This window comes from Ambystoma mexicanum, chromosome 1q, assembly GCF_040938575.1.
Source record: "Ambystoma mexicanum isolate Mex_15411 chromosome 1q, UKY_AmexF1_1, whole genome shotgun sequence".
NCBI lineage: Eukaryota > Metazoa > Chordata > Amphibia > Caudata > Ambystomatidae > Ambystoma > Ambystoma mexicanum.
The window spans coordinates 1,505,866,739-1,505,887,403 of NC_090922.1; the positions used below are offsets into that span (position 1 = coordinate 1,505,866,739).

General features: G+C 49.7%; 1 protein-coding gene across 4 annotated transcripts in view; it reads right to left on the bottom strand.

The window, feature by feature from the left end:
• Positions 1-20,665, bottom strand: part of ST3GAL3 (ST3 beta-galactoside alpha-2,3-sialyltransferase 3) — a 1,489,309-nt gene that overhangs the window by 1,171,134 nt on the left and 297,510 nt on the right. Inside the window, exon 1 of one of the 4 annotated variants that reach the window (XM_069642408.1) lies at positions 20,101-20,175. The exons of the other annotated variants lie outside the window; for them this stretch is intronic. The gene's annotated coding sequence lies outside the window, so the exon portion shown is untranslated. Of the gene's footprint in view, positions 1-20,100; positions 20,176-20,665 lie in introns of those variants that run through there. 4 annotated transcript variants of the gene reach the window in all.

Below are 20,665 nucleotides of genomic sequence, written 5' to 3' on the forward strand. Positions count from 1 at the left end.
CCCACCGATCACTGAAGATCTGGGGCAGCCATGATGGAAAGGCTGGCAAATACAACACCTATACAGGAAACTGCGGACAGCAGCCAAATAATATGAACGCTGCAGCAGCGATTTCACAAATAAAGATTTTTCTTTGAGTAATTAAAATGTTTTTGTTTCTCAACAGATGAATGTGCACACCATGCACCACACGTGTAGGGGGTATGCTTAATGCCCCAAAAGCCCAAGAGGGCTTACCTTTGATGTCACTGGTGGTGGCAAGCCTTGTGGTCTTCAGCAGACAGGCCCGTGATCTGCAAGGTTATTTCCGATTAAAGCAGTTCAGCACAGAGGCATTTTGGTTTCTTTCTCTCGGGTCCAAGACCCTTTTGGTTTCTTTCTCTTGGGTCGCAGACACCTTTTGGTTTCTTTCGCTCGGGTTCTTATGGTTTCATGATGATTTGTGGCCTTGGAATAGCTTTAATGCACTGTTAGACAGTCTATGGAATGTTACTTCATGACCTTTAAAAAATAACATAAAAATGGGATACTGTATCTGTCCGTTTTTAATAGAAAAATGTTAAAACTAATATTTGCGAAAATCTGTATTTCTTTGTATTCCACTATAATGTGTGAAAAACAGGGTCTGGCGCTGTGTTCGTACAAGCAAAAGTTTTCATACCTTTTTCAGGCCAACCAAATGATATGCTAAGATGGTAGTTCCATACGCTTTCAAAGCCCCACAGACGTCTTAATCACGTGGTGGTCACAAGACATTTAAAGTGGAGGAATCCATTGACTCCACCCCCCCCCCCATGTAAAAGTGATGTCCCGCTCTGTGGGTTTTCCTTTCCTACTCGTTTGTCTTGTGACCACCATGTGATTAAGAGCTCTCTGGGGACTTTGATAGCTTTTGGAACTATTATCTTAGCATAATATTTTGGAACTCCAATAAAAAGGTATCAAAACGTGGATTGTCTCAGGAGGATAGCTCAGCGGCAACGTGCTTGCCTGGGAAACAAGACAACATGGAGCAACACAGGTTCGATCCCCGGATCGTGCTTAGAACCCTCTGGGCATTAAGCGTGTTATAAATAACCTATCATATCATTTGATTGCATTGAACTAAATGGTCTTCCTTCCTGGAGGCCTACGCTAGTGAGCACATCTAGGAAAAGTGTGGCATCCTGTGCCCTGTATCAAAAATCTAGCCTGCTTCGCTCTTGCAACCGCAGCACCCAAACTCCCTTTGCAGCAGAACCTTCACATAATGGAGCTCTGCAAAGGGGTTAATAACAGGACACTGAGCTAGGGCCTCAGCATGTGTTGGGTGGTATCCCAGCAGTATTACTGCTGAGATACCGCCCAGGCTAATAGCGTTACCGCCAAACCGTCCTGCGCTTTTAGCACCAGATCACAGGTTTGGTGGTAACGGTAATTCCCCATTCCCCATTGGGTCCATTGCACCCAATGGGGAATTTGCAGCGCAATTAGCGCGTGCTAATAGCGCAACGCTAATTGGGCCCGAAAATGGGAATTTTCCCGACGCATTTACTCCCAGCTCAGAGCTGGGGGTAAATGCAGCCAAACCCGTGATTTGCCAGAACCTTAAATGCAGCGGAAATAGCATTAGCGCCGCATTTAAGGGTTACCGCCAAACTTGTGATGAGGCTGCAAATGTCCACAGAACAGCTATGAATAGTTCTTTGTCATCAAGGTGCAAATGTAGTCATAACTGGATTAAAAATGTAATGGGGTAATACAAACTGGGAAAAACCTGGAGGTATTCACCTGCGCGGACCTCGAGAGTCCTTTTTTCACGTGGCCAAGGAAAGGCTGACACGCTCAGATCCCAACCCTGGGGGTGAAAGAGCGGGAAGAGATCACCTTGTTCTCTGGGAAATGCCCCAGGTGAGATGCAGTATTCTACCAAAGAGAAAGGTGAGGAGGACGGAGTCCCTGAGGCTTTTGTAGGCTGTACCACATCTGCCTCTCATCGCATTTCTCTTGCCCATATTCAACAACCCCTCCATGTACAACAAATCCCCTATGATCCAAAACCCTGTTACATCCAGAAACGACCTCTCTCAGAATCCCGGTTTTTCTATGTCCTACCTGAATACTCCCAGTTATTCTCCTTCCCGTCCCTCTGATTGTCATTTCCCGCACTCCCAATCTGCTATCTGCTTAGGCAAATCCTCCCCCCCTGTTCGTTTCATGATATAATCCTGGTCATTCCGGTTTGTTTCACAAACCCCCTGGTACGAGAGCTATAATTCCTTATAACACTTTTTCTCCATCTTGTCGCATGGGATACTCGGAAACTCGACACCATCCCCCCCCCTACTCCCTTTCCCTACACAAACACTTTCTCACAACATGAGAGCCAACGGACTAATGTGAAGACTGTTTACCTGACATTTCCCAAGCCAAGAGTCAGGCAAAGTCAGGCAATTGATCAATATCACACACACCTGATTGACCTTTCCTTTCCCCACAGGGATAAAAGCTGGAGCACTTGAGCACAATACGAGCATGGCAGAATGCACAACGAGTGAGCTAATTCTGCACGACAGTTCAAGAGGAAATTGAAAAGGTGACAAGGAGAGAAGCAACCTTGCCCTTTCCGAGCCAGGCCAGTGAAACCTCCACGGAATGAATCATAAAACCACAAACAATAGCTAGCCTGTGTTGCAGCAGATGTCAACGGTACACAGGGCCCTCCTCCGCTGATAACCAAGCCGGGGAGAGACGCTTGCCACCATGATACCAGTCTTGACTCCAGAGACAAGAAATGCCAAGCCTTTCATCACAGCTAGTGAGTCGAGGGGAGAGCCGATAAGAAACCGAACTGTTTTAAACGTAGCAAGCAGATAATTGAAGAAAGTACAAATAACTGTTGATACGAAAGGGGAAAACCAGCTACCGAGGAGTCCGACACCACGTGGGTGCTCACTCAGGAAACTCTGGTCGACTACCCAAAGGCACTTAAGGGGTTAAAGTGGTCATACAGGGGTCTAGTAAAATCCTTTATACAGTCGAAAGCCTTTGGCCGACAGAAGATTGTGAAGCTAAGGGAGGTGAATCATGCATCATAAGAACTGTTCAAGAAACTGTGTAATTGGCAAAGTTGGCGAGTGTGAACCCGGCGGAGGGATGCTGATAAAAGGGGGCGAAGCCAAAAGTCCCAATGAATAGTCTGTTGACAAGAGTGAACCCGGCAGAGGGATGTCCACAGTGAACTGTTTAAAAAGACATCAAGACTTGTGAATCTCACAGATAAGATTGTGTTGAAAGCGGCAGTGAACTCGACGGAGGGAAGGCACACAGTCAAGAAGGGTCTGAGCCCGGAAAAGGGGGTCCATGGGGTGAGAAGGAATAACCACATCAACACATGAATCTAACAGAGAGATCTTTTGAATACAAGCCAGGGTGAGCCTGATGGAGGGAGGCTGATATTCGAGAGGGCTCTGAGCCCAGAAGAGGGGGACCCATGGGTGAAGAAATATCACCTCCAGTACTATCAGGAAGGAACTTTAGTTTATTATTTTGAAACCATCAGACCGTTGGAAACAAAAAACTGAACTACCAAAATAACTTTTTGGTGGATCTATGCCCAAGAAAGGAACTTTGTTTATGATTTTCGAAATACATCAGGTCCTCGGAGGCAAGAGACTTTTTGTAGAAAAGAGACTTCACCACTGAAGGCTCTGATAGCTGAAAGCAGAACTGTTGGCTCGTGCTGGGAAAGCTCGAGCGCGTGCTGTGCTCAGGAGTCCCTCTTTGTCCCGTGTTCAAAACATGGGGAAGGGAGACCCCGACTACCGCATTCTAACTTATTCTTTGTGAACAATTCTTTCCTGTGAACCTTATCCCACACTGTTTGTATTCAGCGTAAAGAATGGAAATATTTTTTTTTTTGTATAGGCCTTTTTATTTGACAAGGAGCCCCTAGGACTGCCTTATTATTTGATGGTCATAGCTTTCTCCCATCATAGATTTAGGTTAGGCGTTTTTGCAACCTGCATATATAGTTTAATAAACACCCTTGCACTGTGATCACTTGTGTCTGTGTTTACTGTTGCCACCATGTGTTCCTCACAGAACACTGCTGGATACCCCAAAGGATGTGGGAGGTGACAGGCTGTGGGCGACAGCAAAAGCAGCCTGTAGCATGCACGCTGCAAAGCGCTCCTTTAATGTCTTTCATCAAAGTGACAGCAGCCAATAAAGTCAGCCTGTAACGTGTGCGGCAAAGCGCACTTATAATGTCATGAATGTAATAAATATGTTGCTGTGCAGTACGACTACCAACATGGGAGCTGCTGGTCGGGGCTCTCATTGAGGCGCAGGGCCCATTGCAACTGAAAAGGTTGACAGGCTTTAACGTCGTCGCTGCAGCACTGGTGTTATGGCAGGAACACAATGGGTCCTGCACACTGGCAGCACCACGTGGGCACTGAGCAAGTGTTGTACAGACCTCGATTGTCTGCTTGTATTCTAGTTCTTATGACTTCTCCCTTTCACAGCAATGGTGGCAGAATCCTTAATCTGCGGGCGGATGGCCTGCAGGAAGGGAAGTGCCGAGAGAGAGAGCCAAGAGAGAGACGAGAGAGAGACGAGAGAGAGAGGAGAGAGTGAGCCGAGAGAGAGAGAGAGTGAGCCGAGAGAGAGAGCCGAGAGAGAGAGAGAGAGACGAGAGAGACGAGAGTGAGCCGAGAGTGAGCCGAGAGAGAGAGAGAGAGAGAGATCGATCCCCAAGGCAAGCAAGTGTTGGCACAAGACGACGTGACAACCTGGGCATTTGTCCCTTCTTATACCAATATACATCACTCCTGCTCATTCCTCTCAGCCCCTTTCGTCTCCCCCCCAGTGAGGTGCAGAATGAGACATGTATTCTTTTTGGCATAAAAGGCTGCAGATTTATTTTCACACATAATAGAAAACACAGCAAACAATTGTGAAAATAGTTCCAAAGGTGCAGCGACTGCTCTGTGTCTAAAACCTACTTCCCCCTTTTCCGAACAAAGTCCACAGTAGGCACAACTCTCCCAACCCTTTGTGCCTAACTAATAATAATAATAATAATAATAATTTGGCATTTATATAGCGCTACGAACCCTTAGGTATCTGAGCGCTGCTTATTATTACCCACGGTGTGTGGTGCTCATTTATCGACCTCGGAAGGATGAAACGCTGAGTTTGGCGCTGCCGGGATTCGAACCTGCGTTCGCAGGCTCTGCACTGATGTCAAAGCGAGCGCTCTACTCGCTGTGCCACTTGACCGGCTGCAACTAAGACCAGCCTGCCCCTGCAGGTCTTCCTGTGCTGGGAGAGCGCTGTTTGTTCGGGGGAAGCTGAGCCCTCATTGCTACCACCAAGCGCCCCCACCGCTTAGGCTCCCAAGAGGCGCTGGTTCGAGAAGAGCGAAGACCCTTCCGCTTGTGCAATGGCGCATTCGGAGTCGGTCTCTTGTCACTGGTCGCCACAACACCGCCTCGCCGTCCTGCGACGTCAACGGCCAGTCCTCGCCATAGCTGTCCATTATGTATGGTGGGTGGGTGGTTGGGTAACGAAAATCCATCTGGTCATCAGCGGGCCTACTTCTGCTGCAGGCTGTAGTCTGTGCAGCCAGCGCACGCCGCTTATATGGGGCTTGGCCCGCCCCTTTCTTTTGTTGCCCTTTCGTGGGCTTTACCCGCGCATTGGTGCGTTTGGGCTTATCCCTCCTCCTTATCCAGGGAGGAGGGAGGAGGACCCTGCCCCGGTTATTGGGGTGCCTCCTCCATCTTGTTCAGTTTTTCCCATCGTCACCTTTATAATCTGGGCATTTGTCCATTCTTATACCAATATACATCACTCTTGCTCATTCCTCTCAGCCCCTTTCGTCTCCCCCCCAGTGAGGTGCAGAATGAGACATGTCATGTTTTTGGCCATAAAAGGCTGCAGATTTATTTTCACACATAATAGAAAACACAGCAAACAATTGTGAAAATAGTTCCAAAGGTGCGGCGACTGCTCCATGTCCAAAACCTGCTTCTCACTTTTGCCAACAAAGTCCACAGTAGGCACAACTCCCCCAACCCTTCATGCCCGAGACCAGCCTGCCCCTGCAGGTGTTCCTGGGCTGGGAGAGCGCAGTTTGTTTGGGGGAAGCTGAGCCATCATTGCTACCACCAGATGCCCCCGCCGCTTAGGCTCCCGAGAGGCGCTGGTCCGAGAAGAGCAAAGACCCTTCCGGCTGTGCAATGGCTCATTCAGAGTCTGTCTCTTGTCAGTGGTCGCCACAACACTGCCACGCCGAATGTGGGTTACCGCCCACCGCGGCTGCCCCTTATCCTCTTTCTTAGTTCTAGAAGCTTAGTGCACTTTGTGCACCATTTCTGTAAAACCTCCATGACCTATCCAAAAATTGCTTCCCCCCTTTTTTCCAAAGTCCATAATAGGCACAACTCACCCAGCCCTTCCTGTCTGAGACCCACCTGTCCCCCTGCAGGTGTTCCTGGGCTGAGAGTGACGCTTGTTGGGGGGAAGCCGAGCCCTCATTGCTACCACCAGACGCCCCCGCCGCTTAGGCTCCCAAGAGGCGCTGGTCCAAAAGAGTGAAGATCCTTCCGTCTTTGCAATGGCTCATCCAGCGGCTCCTGCTTTTAACCCGGCTGTCCGGTCAACCCGTTCGTCCTACTGCACCCGCAGTAAGTTCCCTCCTTATTTTATCATAGATTTTATATTTACCATATTTTATCATTATTATAGGCTAAAGCTCCCCAACCATCTTATCCTTGCTCTGCTTGCCCTTGCAGGAGTTACCATGCTGGGGGAGCCCCGTTCTTGACGGGTGAAGTAGAGCTTTTATTTCTTAGTTAGACTTTCAGACACCACCTTTGCCTTACTTCCCCTTAGCCTCAGTCCTCTCCCTTTTTTATCAGGTTTAACTCGCCCCCACAAGGTTCCCTGGTTTTGTGCCGTTTCGGACGTTAGAAGCTGACCTTTTAATTCCATTGTACTTATCATGTAGGCCCAATCTCCCCTTCCCTGCTCCTCTGTGGTTTGCCTGCCCTTGCGGGAGTATTAACTGCCTGGGGGAGGGCCATTCATGACAGAGCTGCTGGGCCAACCTCTTATCCTTAAAACAGACCCCTTTCCTCTCTTCTATTCATTCTGTAGGCCAAAGATTCCCAGTCATAGTAGCGTCTTAGAAAAACCCATACTACTACCTACCAGACGCCCCCCAGCCCATGCTACTAGTTTATTGACCCCCGAAGGATTGAGCGGCTGAGTTGGCCCTGCTGACCTGTTCACCCATAGAACCCCAGATCCAATGCTAACAATGTCCCCCGTGCCTCGCCTAACACCTTATTTCAGAGAATGACGCCTTTCCCCAATTTACCTTGCAGCTTTGGCAATGCTGGACACCTGACCCCACAGTCATAACTTTAGCAATCTCGCTGACCCCTGCGTCATCCGCCTGCTGACTTCATTTCGGCTCATGCTCCTTTGCTCCCCCAATTTACCCCCAGTGCCCCCTCACTAGACCGCCAAGTTATTCCCCACTAAGTTGACATCTGTCTTTTGAATGAGACACCTTCTCCCAGAGTATTGCGTGCTTCAGCGCCCCTCCAGCTCCATCTTTACTTCCTTTCCTGTTAAGCTGCTCCGCACCTAGCTCCAATCAAGCTCCAAACGTATCCTCCCTATTATGTATACCCAAGCGCTATGTTGTTACGCCTGGCGCCCCTGGGATGTTTGAGAGGTAGCCAATTTGCACCTGTGCACAATCACTAATAGGTTGAGCTGTGTATTAATATCCTTCCTGTTTGCCTCTGCAGCTCAATGGGTAACCCGGGCCCTCTCCCCCGCTCCAGTGTCATCACAACTTCCAGACCTTGCAGTGATATGGGACCCCACCATGTCCAAAACGGTGCCAACCTGCCTCGTGGGGTGTACCCTCTCGTGCACCCACCTCGATGGATCAGTAACTGACCTGGGCACCTCTTGACCCTTCGCCCCCTGCCCCAATCAGATATACCCCTTACCATGACAACGAGCTACCTGCACAGATATGGTGACCTGCAAGGAAATCCCTCCACCTACGAGCCCTTATTACCTCCCCGTATGTGTGGAGGGGGGGGGCCTTGATAGCTGACACCCCGCCCCCATGAAATGAATGTCCTTGGTATATGCTATGCAGAGTTATTTGTAACATGCTTAATTCCCAGACGTTTCTCCGAGTGGGCCTGGTGCTGGTACCTGAGCTGCTTCGTGTCATCTTGCCCTCCAAGCGAGATAATAATTCGGCATTTATATAGCGCTACGAACCCTTAGGTATCTGAGCACTAGTTATTATTACTGAAAGGCTGAGTTTGGCCCTGCCGGGATTCGAATTGGGATGTGTCAGCAGGTTCTGTCCAGATGTCTAAGAGAGACCTCACTCCTGTTATGCAGTTCTACATAGTTGCCAGCATCCCGCGAAAGCACGTGACCCAGCACCGCAATTGTAATGCAGAAAGCTTATCACAACAGGCATCGCAATCCCTGCCATCATTCACCAGCCAATCCCGAGCAACTTGCCCCATCATTTTAAGGGACACCCTCACAAGACCATCCCACACCAATGTAACGGCTGGTCGCTACCGTGCCTTAACCATATATAGCGTACGTCCCCATATTGAAACTTAATATTGACCCAGGCCACTGACCAGCTGCCCAATTACTTCTCCGACCTCCGAAACCTTCCCTTTCGCATTGACTAAGCACACCCATGTTATGCGCGTGCCATCGCATACTGAATGCCTTAACTCCCCAGCATGCTCGTCTTTCCACCCCTGGCCATCCGGCCTGTACTGCCACACAACCCATGGCGAACCATCTCTCCTTCCCAATAGCCGTTCCGGCCAGCATTCACACGTACAAACCTTCCGCCACTCCACCCCAGTGCACTGGGTGCAGCTCTTCGCTATAAAACCTCGGCCCTCTTAAAACTGATAGAGCCCTTCCATTCTATCGCGTCCGGCTTCCGCACCACTTCTGTAATAAACCAACAGTGGTTGGGCACCGGCGGATAATGACCCAAACCCAGTGAGACCGTCATCAGCCAACCTCAGCTCTGCACCCTACCCCTGTGCTCCAGCCTATCCCTGGGTGGAAATCATAACTGTTTCCAGCCCCGCAGCTGGGTCCGCTTTGCCCCACTGCATTGTGGTATTTGAAGTCTGGGGGATGGATGTTTTTCAATAAAACACGTGGCACACCAGCCACCATTCTCATCCCCCAGGTGTATTAAAAATACAATTTCCAAATTGTATTTGCCCGCGTTTGACATGCACCAAATGCCAGTGAAACCTTAATACTCGCATGAGCCAAACCGAAGGCCAGTTAGCAAAATGCCCTGTGCGGCCCCTTTTCCTCCTCGCACCGCCAACCAAATCAAAACCACGCCCTGTTAATAACCCCATGTCATCAAGCTATGGAAGGCAACGTGTTACACAGAGGCCCTGCATGAGCCAATTCCTAGATCACCGTCTCTTCACAGCGGAAGCCTGTGGCCGGGCCCAGAAGCCCACGGGCGTCTTCTTGCCAGTAGCCCTGCTCCGGAAATGGCCCGTCATATGCCGACGCCCTGGATACATACGCCCGTGGCACGAAACCTGCCAAACGACCCACAGCATGAACAGGCCTCACGAGTGTTCTGCCCTAAACCACGAATTCACCTCATAATTGAAAAGTGAGAAAGGAAACGCTTGTGCATAAGCGTGCTAGAACTGCCATGTTGTCTCCTAACGTGTGGCGAGAACTCAAAAAACCGCCTAAAAACGTGGCTGGCCAATTGTGTGCGCCTGGTTACTCCGCGAATGTGCAGCATGCCCCAAGCAACTGCATTATTTGTGCGCGCCCTGCGCCATGATGTAGGAACGGTTACACAAAAAACGGTTCACTAGGAGAACAAAAGTCTATTTGCAGCTGAAGGCAAAGGGGAGTGGTTGTGGCGATTGAAGAGTAGCCCCAAACGTGAGACACAAGATATCCACGGTTGCAGGGACGTCATTTTGGGGGGTCGCCAGGGGTCGCAGTTGCGACCTCTGGTGTCTGCCTTCCTACACCTAAAAAAAGGAAACATTCAAAGTTGTTGTTTTTTTTGCCCGCCGTGTGGCTCTTTGTTTCTTTAGTGTTACGGCTTTCTTGTTCAGGCTTCTTGAAAAAACAAATGGGGGTTTCACAAGTATAACACTTTGGGGAGTGACCCTAAATGGGAAAGAATAGGAATAACAAATAACATGTCTTTCTGGAATTCTATATAATAATTGCTAGACTCATTAAAGGTTTATTTCAGGGGCACTTCAGGGGGTGAGTCACTGCTTTAGTCTGTTCTTAAACACCTCAACTCCGCCTTTCATCCTTCGGAGGTCGATAAATGAGTAACAGGTTGGGTGATACTGTATATAAATGGTTCTATATAAAGCGCTTGATAAATGAGTAACAGGTTGGGTGATACTGTATATAAATGGTTCTATATAAAGCGCTTGATAAATGAGTAACAGGTTGGGTGATACTGTATATAAATGGTTCTATATAAAGCGCTTACGCGTCAGTGCATTATCAATTGGCCATGGACATCTGCTGGCATTCACAGTAATTTGGTAATATGGGCCTATGCACACTGATATTAACGATACATATGGCGATCCATTCTTGTATGAAATGTAGATTACATTATAGTGAAATCGTAACCATATTTTTAGTAGTGTACTTAGGAACAATGCTATGTGATGCCACTTCCTGTTTTGTCAAGGGGTGAAAGGTCATGTTCCAATCACTCCCGTGATGTCACTTTGGGGCAGGTGTCAAATGACATCAGAGGTCAAAGGCTGTGTGAGGTCACCTCCGCTACCCCTGGCATTTTGGTGAAATGACGTCCCTGCTCCATGGCCCTTTCCAGTTGCATCTGTGACGTCGCCTCGGAGGCAATGGGTACCAATCCTGCACTGCTAGTCCCTTGGCACTCTGTTTTTGGCCCGGTGCCGGTTCTCTGCCCCGAGGGTGGTCCAGGGGGGGGGGGAGGTTCTTTGACAGAGTTCCCTTGAGGAGTTTAAGTTTCTAGTAGGGAGGGGGGTTGGTGGCGAGTCTCGTTCCCTCTTGTTGCCCTTACTCTCAGGCGGGAGCATGTTGGCTGGATTCCTTGCAGAGCTTAGGCTTCTGGTAGGGGCATAATTGATGCTTGGTCTAGATTTCTCTTCTTTGCCCTTACTAGTGGCATGCCTGGTGGCGTGCCGCCACCCCCGGTTTTCCTGTAGATTCTGCCTCATCACCTTGTCTTTGCCCGGATGTTCTGCGGTTGGGTTGGGGTTGGGGTGCGGGGAGGGGCTTCTCTCTGTTCTTGGCCTTGATTTATCTGGTTGCTTCTTTTTCCCGCGCGGTGTGCAGGCGTCGTTCAGTCGGTTTCGTGGTGCTCGGAGTTGAACAGGCAGGTTTTCAGCAATGTTCTGAATTTTGTATGGTCCTCGATGGCTCCTATTTACGTAGATTCACGGCTAAGCATGAGAAGTAGCCAGTCTTTTCTCCGTGTACGGTACGGGTTCGAAGCGGACATCGTTCCAGGATCTCAGGGTTCTGGCTGGTTTATAGACAGAATTTCTTCTGGATAAATTCTGCTCCCTGGCCCTGTCCATTCAGCAGGCATCTCTCAAAGACGTCCATCAATCACAGACTGATTTTGCCCTGGTTTGGCTCCAGTTTTGTGATGTACAACGGTGGCAGGCTTGGGGAGAAAGAAGGGTCAGAAAGATGATGAGTAATTAAGATGTGTCCTATCCATGAGCGAACGAGGGTGCTGAAAGAGACGCGCCACCTGTATTGTTTGACACCCACCACCGAAACCTGGCGAGGGTCACGGGGTGGCTGCATTCATGAAAGACCGAGCAGACAGGTGTACCACTTGAATCCTGCTCGTCCCACTGAATTGCTCTAAACCTCTTCCTGAGGGCAACATAGCACGTCGAGGCTTTGGTGGGAAGTTGCGCGTTTTCTTCTCTCTGCGGATTGCACGCAGAGGCCACTCACACCAACCCATGCAGAAGCGTCCCACAGGTGCCAACCTCGAGCGGATGCCATCGGCACCTGCATTTGTTTTTGAAGGTGGGGAGGCTGCGGTGGTGGGAATGTACATTGAGTTCTGTGCCCCACCCTGTGCGGCAGCGTTCGCGCCCATTTCCACTTCACGGACCGCTCTAGGAGATTGGGAAAGGGCTGGCGACCATTGGCAGGGAGAATCGTTTCACGGACCACCCATTTTTGCAGATAAAGCAGAGTGAGATTACATGGTTTGCCCAGAATCACACAGTTTAGTGAAGCGGCGAAGCTGAGATTTCAACCCTTTGTGGAATTGATGCAACTGGCCACATACCTTCAAAGTTCAATTAAAATCAGCCGTTTCGGCTCTCAAGAGCTACAATCTAGCAGAGCTCACTTAGTACAACAATCCGACAATATACAAAAACAAGGGAAGCCAAAAGACCAGCACTGTAGCTTTATTTTCCAGATCACGGATGAAGACTACAAGTACCAGAATGCAAAGGAAACGCAAGCCTGAAAAATCCAATGTTCACCGCCACTAAACTGTACCACTTAAAGACGCAACATAAAATACATTGTGTGAAAAGGTCCCTCTGCCAAAAGCATTTGTCAAAAACGTTTAACTTGTATTACACAGTTTAAAAAAAAAAAACGTGACCAGCCACCTGAAAGCAACCCCATTGTTGGTGCATGGCAAACTAACACTTATTATGGACATATACTGAGGATGGGAGGCGGTGCATGGCCCAGGGGTATGGAAACAGTTGCATTACCCCACCGGGGGGTATTGGAGCAGGCGCATTACCTTTCCCAGAGATGCGAGGAGGTGCAGGACTCGACCCAAGGGCAGGAGGAGGTGCAGGAGCACACCACAGGATGGGAGGAGGTGCATGACAAGACATGAGGATGGGAGGAGGTGCATGACAAGACATGAGGATGGGAGGAGGTGAATGGCCAGACAAAGTATCTAGTTAGGTGCATACCAAGGGATTGAATGAGGTTGCACTGGTCCAGAAGATGGGAGGGGTGCATGACAAGACCTGGGGGTTGGGGGGAGGGGATCAGCAGCGATGCATGACTGGTCCAGAAGATGGGAGGAGGTGTATGACAAGACCTGGGGAACAGCAGAGATGCATGACAGGTCCAAAAGATGGGAGGAGGAGGTGCACCACAAGACATGAGGATGGGAGGAGGTGCATAACAAGACCTGGGTGGAAGAGGAGGGTCAGCAGTGATGCATGACTGGTTCAGAAGATGGGAGGAGGTGCATGACACGACAGGGGGATGGGAGGAGGTGCAGGATCATACCTGGGGTTCAGTGGAGATTCAGGACTGGTCCAGAAGTAGGAAGGAAGTGCATGACAAGACCTGGGGGTCATCGGAGATGCATGACTGGTCCAGAAGATGGGAGGAGGTGCATGACGAGACATGAGGATGGGAGGAGGTGCACGACGAGACCAGGGGATGAGCGCCAATGCATGACGCATGACCAGACCTGGAGATCATTGGAGATGCATGACTGGTCCAGAAGATAGGAGGAGGTGCATGACAAGACATGAGGATGTAAGGAGGTGCATAACAAGACATAAGGATGGGAGGAGGTGCATGACAAGACATAAGGATGGGAGGAGGTGCATGACCAGATCTGGGGATCAGCGGAGATGCATGACTGGTCCAGAAGATGGGAGGAGGTGCATGACCAGACCTGGGGGTCATCGGAGATGCATGACTGGTCCAGAAGATGGGAGGAGGTGCATGACAAGACAGGAGGATGGGAGGGGGGCATGACAAGACAGGAGGATGGGAGGGGGTGCATGACAAGACATGAGGATGGGAGGAGGTGCATGACCAGATCTGGGGATCAGCGGAGATGCATGACTGGTCCAGAAGATGGGAGGAGGTGCATGACAAGACATAAGGATGGGAGGAGGTGCATGACAAGACATGAGGATCAGAGGAGATGCATGACTGGTCCACAAGATGGGAGGAGGTGCATGACCAGACATGAGGATGGGTGGAGTGCATGACCAGACCTGGGGGTCAGAGGAGATGCAGGACTCGTCCAGAAGATGGGAGGAGGTGCATGACCAGACCTGGGGATGAGAGGATGTCCATGGCTGAACAGGTGCACGATGGGACACAGCAATAGAACGAAGCGTAAGAGTAGACCCACAGATGAGTGGTGGTGCAAGACTGGACCCAGCGTCCAGAGTGTACAGGATCGAACGAAGGCCCCATTTCAGGAAGATAGAAGATTGCAAACGGAGATGGTTGTGCATGGGCCCGAAAGCAGGAGAACAGGGGAGGGGTGGGCCTTCGTGAAGCGAGGTGAGGAGAGGTGGGTGGGTGAAGAGAAGGCATGCACAGCTGCCTTCTGGACCCCGTCTTCCTAGACTTTCATTCCGTCTTGAGAAGCCTGCACGTCTGAACGAGGCCCCACCTTCATGACGTCACAGCAAAGAAAATGTTATCTATTCTGTGAAAAAGCATAGATGAATTAACTGGGCAACCCCGTCCCGAGGGTTGGCTCTGCCAATTATCTAGTGACTTCTCCAAGTGTAAATGTAGTATGCTGGCACCAGAGTATACACACTGCATGCTGGCACCAGAGTATATATACACAGTATCAAGCCACCACAGTACATACTCAGTATGGTGGCACCAGAGTATAAAGACAGCATGCCGACACCAGAGTATATACACACAGTATCAAGCCACCAAAGTACACATACTCACTATGCTGACACCAGAGTATACGCACAGTATCAAGCCACCACAGTAGACATACTCAGTATGATGGCACCAGAGTATACACACCGCATGCTGGCACCAGAATATATACACAGTATCAAGCCACCAGAGTACACATTTATTTATTTTAATTTTTGTAACGCGCCAACATGCCCGTGGGCCTCATGGCGCACACAGAACAAAACAAGGACAAACACAACAGGCATAAAACAGAAGGATGGAAGAGTCGGAGGATTATTCCAAGTTGAAGAAGTGAATCTTTGTAGCACGTTTGAACACAGTATAGCTTTGGATCTGCCGTATCCTAGCTGGAAGTGTGTTCCAAAGAAGAGGGCCCTGAGCATAGAGGGTATTACCTCCAAATTTGGCTGTCCTGAATTTAGGATGTTTGAGAATGATCGCAGAGGAAGAGCGAAGGTTCCTCACATTAGGTTTGGTGCTAATCCAGGATGACAGATAGATGGGGCTGCTTAGACTGAGGCATTTGTGGGTCGTGGTAAGCATCTTATGTGTTATGCAGTGTTTGACGGGAAGCCAGTGGAGTTTTTTCCTAAAGGTGGAAATGTGTGCATGACGAGACTGATTGAAAATGTTACGCACGGCATTATTCTGCGCCACCTGTAGAGATTGGATATGAAAAGCTGAGGTGCCCGCCAAGAGACTGTTACAATAGTCCAATCTTGAATTAACCAGGGCAGTGGACAAAAGAGCACAGTTCTCTTCTGAGATGAATGGTCGAATATATCTCATTCTCTTGTTTACAAGCCCACAGCTGGATTTAATGCTGGAAACATGGGATTTCATGGAGAGTTCATCAAGAAGTACTCCTAATGTCTTAACTTTCTTTTGAACGATAATGGTATTGTTGGCTATGTGGAAACTGTCGTAGTTAGAATCCAGTTTCGCCCGAGTGTTTTTAGATGCCACGATAAGGAGTTCGGTCTTTTTATCATTCAGGGCAAGAGAATTGCAGGCCATCCAATCTTGTATGGCTTTGTATATTTTGTTGATGGTTTCCGTGTCACTGCCATATGAGCCACTTAACTGTATAATAACCTGAGTATCATCGGCGTAATTTGTATATTGCACTCTTAGTTTGTTCAAGAGGTCAAGAAGGGGCCGAATGTAAAGATCAAAGAGCAGCGGCGACAGACCGGAGCCCTGAGTAACTCCGCAAGTCTGAGAGATTGGAGAAGATTGTTTATCACCAACGCAAACCCTTACCATTCTGGGACCAAGAAAGGAAGCAATCCATTTGGATGCAGTCACAGAGCAGTTGGCGACCTCTCCGAGCCTCGACACCAGTAAGCTGTGATCAACCAGGTCAAAGGCTGCGGAGAGGTCCAATAGCATGAGCAAAGCAGCTTGGTTTTTATCAGCTATGCTGGCAAGTGTAGATTTGAGATCCAACATAGCTGTCTCAGTCCCGTGACGAGCTCTATAGCCCGACTGACGGGTACCCAAGATGTTGTGTTTTTCAACATGGGCCTGTAGCTGTAAGTAGGCAAGTTTGTCAAGTATCTTGAGCACATAGGGCACGTTAGTTATGGGCCTGTAGTTGTCATTGTTGGCTGGATCAAGGTTTTCCTTTTTCAGTAGAGGAGTGATCCATGCCAACTTTAGCATGTCCGGCACCAGACCCTCATCAAAGGAAAGGTTAACCAGTTTGGTGATACATGGAACCAGGGAGTCCAAGGACTCCTTAAGAATGCTAGTGGGGCAGTCGTCAGCAGCATACTCACTATGCTGACACCAGAGTATACGCACAGTATCAAGCCACCACAGTATACATACTCACTATGCTGACACCAGAGTATACACACAGTATCAAGCCACCACAGTATACATACTCACTATGCTGACACCAGAGTATACGCACAGTATCAAGCCACCACAGTATACATACTCAGTATGGTGGCACCAGAGTATACACACAGCATGCTGACACCAGAGTATATACACACAGTATCAAGCCACCAGAGTATACATACTCACTATGCTGACACCAGAGTATACGCACAGTATCAAGCCACCACAGTATACATACTCAGTATGGTGGCACCAGAGTATACACACAGCATGCTGACACCAGAGTATATACACACAGTATCAAGCCACCACAGTATACATACTCACTATGCTGACACCAGAGTATACGCACAATATCAAGCCACCACAATATACATAATCAGTATGGTGGCACCAGAGTATACACACAGCATGCTAACACCAGAGTATATACACACAGTATCAAGCCACCAGAGTACACATACTCACTATGCTGACACCAGAGTATACGCACAATATCAAGCCACCACAATATACATAATCAGTGTGGTGGCATCAGAGTATACACACAGCATGCTGACACCAGAGTATATACACACAGCATCAAGCCACCAGAGTACACATACTCACTATGCCGACACCAGAGTATACGCACAGTATCAAGCCACCACAGTATACATACTCAGTATGGTGGCACCAGAGTATACACACAGAATGCTGACACCAGAGTATATACACACAGCATCAAGCCACCAGAGTACACATACTCACTATGCTGACACCAGAGGATACGCGCAATATCACTCACTATGGTGGCACCCGAGTATACACACAGCATGCTGACACCAGAGTATATACACACAGCATCAAGCCACCAGAGTACACATACTCACTATGCTGACACCAGAGGATACACGCAATATCACTCACTATGGTGGCACCCGAGTATACACACAGCATGCTGGCACCAGAGTATATACACGCATTATCAAGCCACCAGAGTATACATACGCAGTATGGTGGCACCAGAGTATATACACAGAGTGCAGCCACAAGAGCATAAACACACAGTATCAAACCACCTGAGTATACATACCCAGTATGGTGGCACCAGAGTATACACACGGCGCGCTGACACCAGAGTATATGCGCAGTATCAAGCCACCGAAGCATACATACGCAGTATGGTGGCACCAGAGTTTACACACAGCATGCTGGCACCATAGTATATACACGCAGTATCAAGCCACCACTGTATAAATACCCAGTATGGTGGAACGCGCATGTGACCGAGAATTCATACCCGGTATGCTGGCACCTGAGAACACACACTCAGTATCAAGCCACCAAAGTATGCATACACCGCACAGCTGCCAGAGTATTCCTAAACAGGTTGCTGACACCAGAGTGTGTGTGAATTATGCTCACATCAGTTTGCGGCTGCCCACAGTTTGTAGCCACCGGAGTATGCACATACAAAGGATGTAGTGGCCAGAGTGCACATGAAAAGTATGCTGTCCAAGAGAATTAATGCACAGTATTCAACCACCAGAGTATGCACAGTGTGCCAACATCACAGTCTCACAGGATGCAGACAGAGTATATACACAGTATCTTGCTGCCAGTATGCTGCCATCAGATGCTTATGCACAGTAAGCCATAGTGAACACATGTCACAGTATGCACGCTATGCTGCCACCAGATGCTTGTGCACAGTAAGACACGCCAAAAGACTATGCACAGTAAGCAGCTGTCAGAGTATGCACACTAGGTTATGATATGGCATTTATAACGTGCCTATACACAAGTGTTTCAAGGCGCGACGAGGCAAGGGAGGAGGAACAGAGGGAGGACAGAGAACGATCCAACTAGGCCAGGTGTCATTCAGATCGTGCAAGTGCATGGGAACGGGGAAGGGGCAAGTATGGGGCGAAAGGGGAGGGGACAGTGCAGTACATGGGAGTAGATAATAAATAAACAGTAAGTAAAAGTACGGCCAACAGGTGGCAAGTGCAAGGGTAAGTGCAGACATCAGGTGTTAAGTGCTGGTAGGGGGACTGTAGGGATACAGAAAACAGTGCCCAAGTGCGGGGCTTGCCAGGAGGCAGTGCAGGTGTGCGACTGGCTGGGGAGGGGACCTGGGCCCAAGATCAGAGGGTAGTCAGGTGACTAGTGCTGTTTCAGATTCAGCCAGGGGATTAGCAGGGGCAGAAGGGGACAGAAAGCAGAAGCAAAGAGGAAGGTCTTGAGGTGCTTCCGGAACTGGAGATGATTCTCAAGTTTCAGGGAGGCAGGGAGGCTGTTCCAGAGGGAGGCCCCAGCTGAAGAAAGATCTACCACCAACTCGTTGCTTGGAGAAGTGAGTGACCCTGAGGGCGTTGGAGGCGGATGAGCGAAGAGCTCGAGAAGGAAGATATTTAGGAAAAGAGAGTTGAAGGGATTGAGGCCCCAGGCCCCAGAAGGCCTTGTGGACAATGCAGAGGGGTTAGAACTTAATCCTCGCAGCCACTGGGAGCCAGTGTAGCGATTTCAGTCCTGGAGAGATACAATCCCTGGGCTTGAGGCCAAGGACAAGTCTTGCAGTCCTGTTCTGGAAGAGTTGCAGAGGGTGGAGAGTAGAGGCAGGCATATTTAGAAAGAGGCTGCTGCAGTAGTCCCACCTAGAGAGAACCAGAGCTCTGGAGACAGCGAGCTTCTGGGGGAAGGAGAGGAAAGGAAGAATACCTCTGAGGAGGTGCAGCTGGTAGTGTGATTTCTTAGAGGCATCAGAGATGTAAGGAGAGGAGAGTGTGGAGTCGAATATGACCTCGAGGATTTTAGCCTCACAGGTGGGAGCAGGAAGAGGGCCAAGAGAGCCTGGCCAGAGAGTTGCAGCAAAGGAGGGAGCAGGTGTACTCATGAGTAGCATCTCAGTCTTACTGGCTTTAAGGCAGAGGTCATTGGCGGAACACCACTCCTGGATGGCGGACAGACAGTCCGAGATGAGAGAAGGAGAAGTGGCTGAGGGTAGCCTGAAAATTCTGCCACCAGATGCTTATGCACAGTAAGCCATAGTGAACAGCGTACACTATGTTGCCACCAGAGTATACATAAGAGCAGGCTGCCTCCAGAGTATTCGCACAGTATGCTGCTGCTTAAATATGCTAGTGTGTGTGGTCCAGTTACACGCCTAGCATTCTGCTATCAAAGTATACGCATGGCGATAGGTACAGCACCCTCCCACCAGTGCCTGAAGGTGAGCTCTGCCACCTGAGAACACACTGGGACCCCTCCAGGCCCATGCCCCCTGACTCTCAATCTGTTCTCCTCTTCCCTGCACTACCCGTCCCTGTCCTCACCTCTGCTGCATGCCATCCGCGCATCACCTGGCCTCCTCCACCCCCCTCAGTTTACCATCCATCGCCCCAACGGGGGGGCGGGTGTGCCCGAGTATGTCCCTAACTCCAAAGTGAGACCACGCCGGCCCTGTGACGTCACCTCCCTGGCTGTGCCCTTCCCCACTGCATGCCTCACCTGGTAGCCTTCGTCAGAGCTGAGCCTTGAAGGAGGTCGAGGAGAGTCGAAACCTGTTGCCGGCATGCAGCCGCTCGCAGACTCCGACTGCACCTCGGTTCCGTGTACTTAAAGGGAAGCCAGACTTGTGTAAACAGCAGAGCACTCGGAAAAACCACAGTAAAGGTGGATCCGTATTTACACAGCCAATGCTCGGCAGAGAGGCGGGCAACCAGGAAGCTCCGGGTGGCAAGATGCTATCCACTGTCCCAGACACCCGAGGACAGAGGCTCGACTGCCAACCTAAGGGTCGCCTTTACAACAGCCCCCGTGCAGCTATTCTTTACCCGGGCCAGGAGAGTGCCTGGTCCTATAGAATACCCCCAGGATCCCCCCCTTCCCCACACTGAGCCAAGTCCATACCCCCCATTCTCCCCTCCTGCCCTGCTCAACCTCTGTTCCCCAGTCCCCCCATACTGAGCCAAGTCCATCGCCCCATTCTCTCCTCTTGCCCTGCTCAACCTCTAGTCCCCAGCCCCCTATAATGAGCCAAGCCCATCTCCCCATTCTCCCCTCCTGCCCTGCT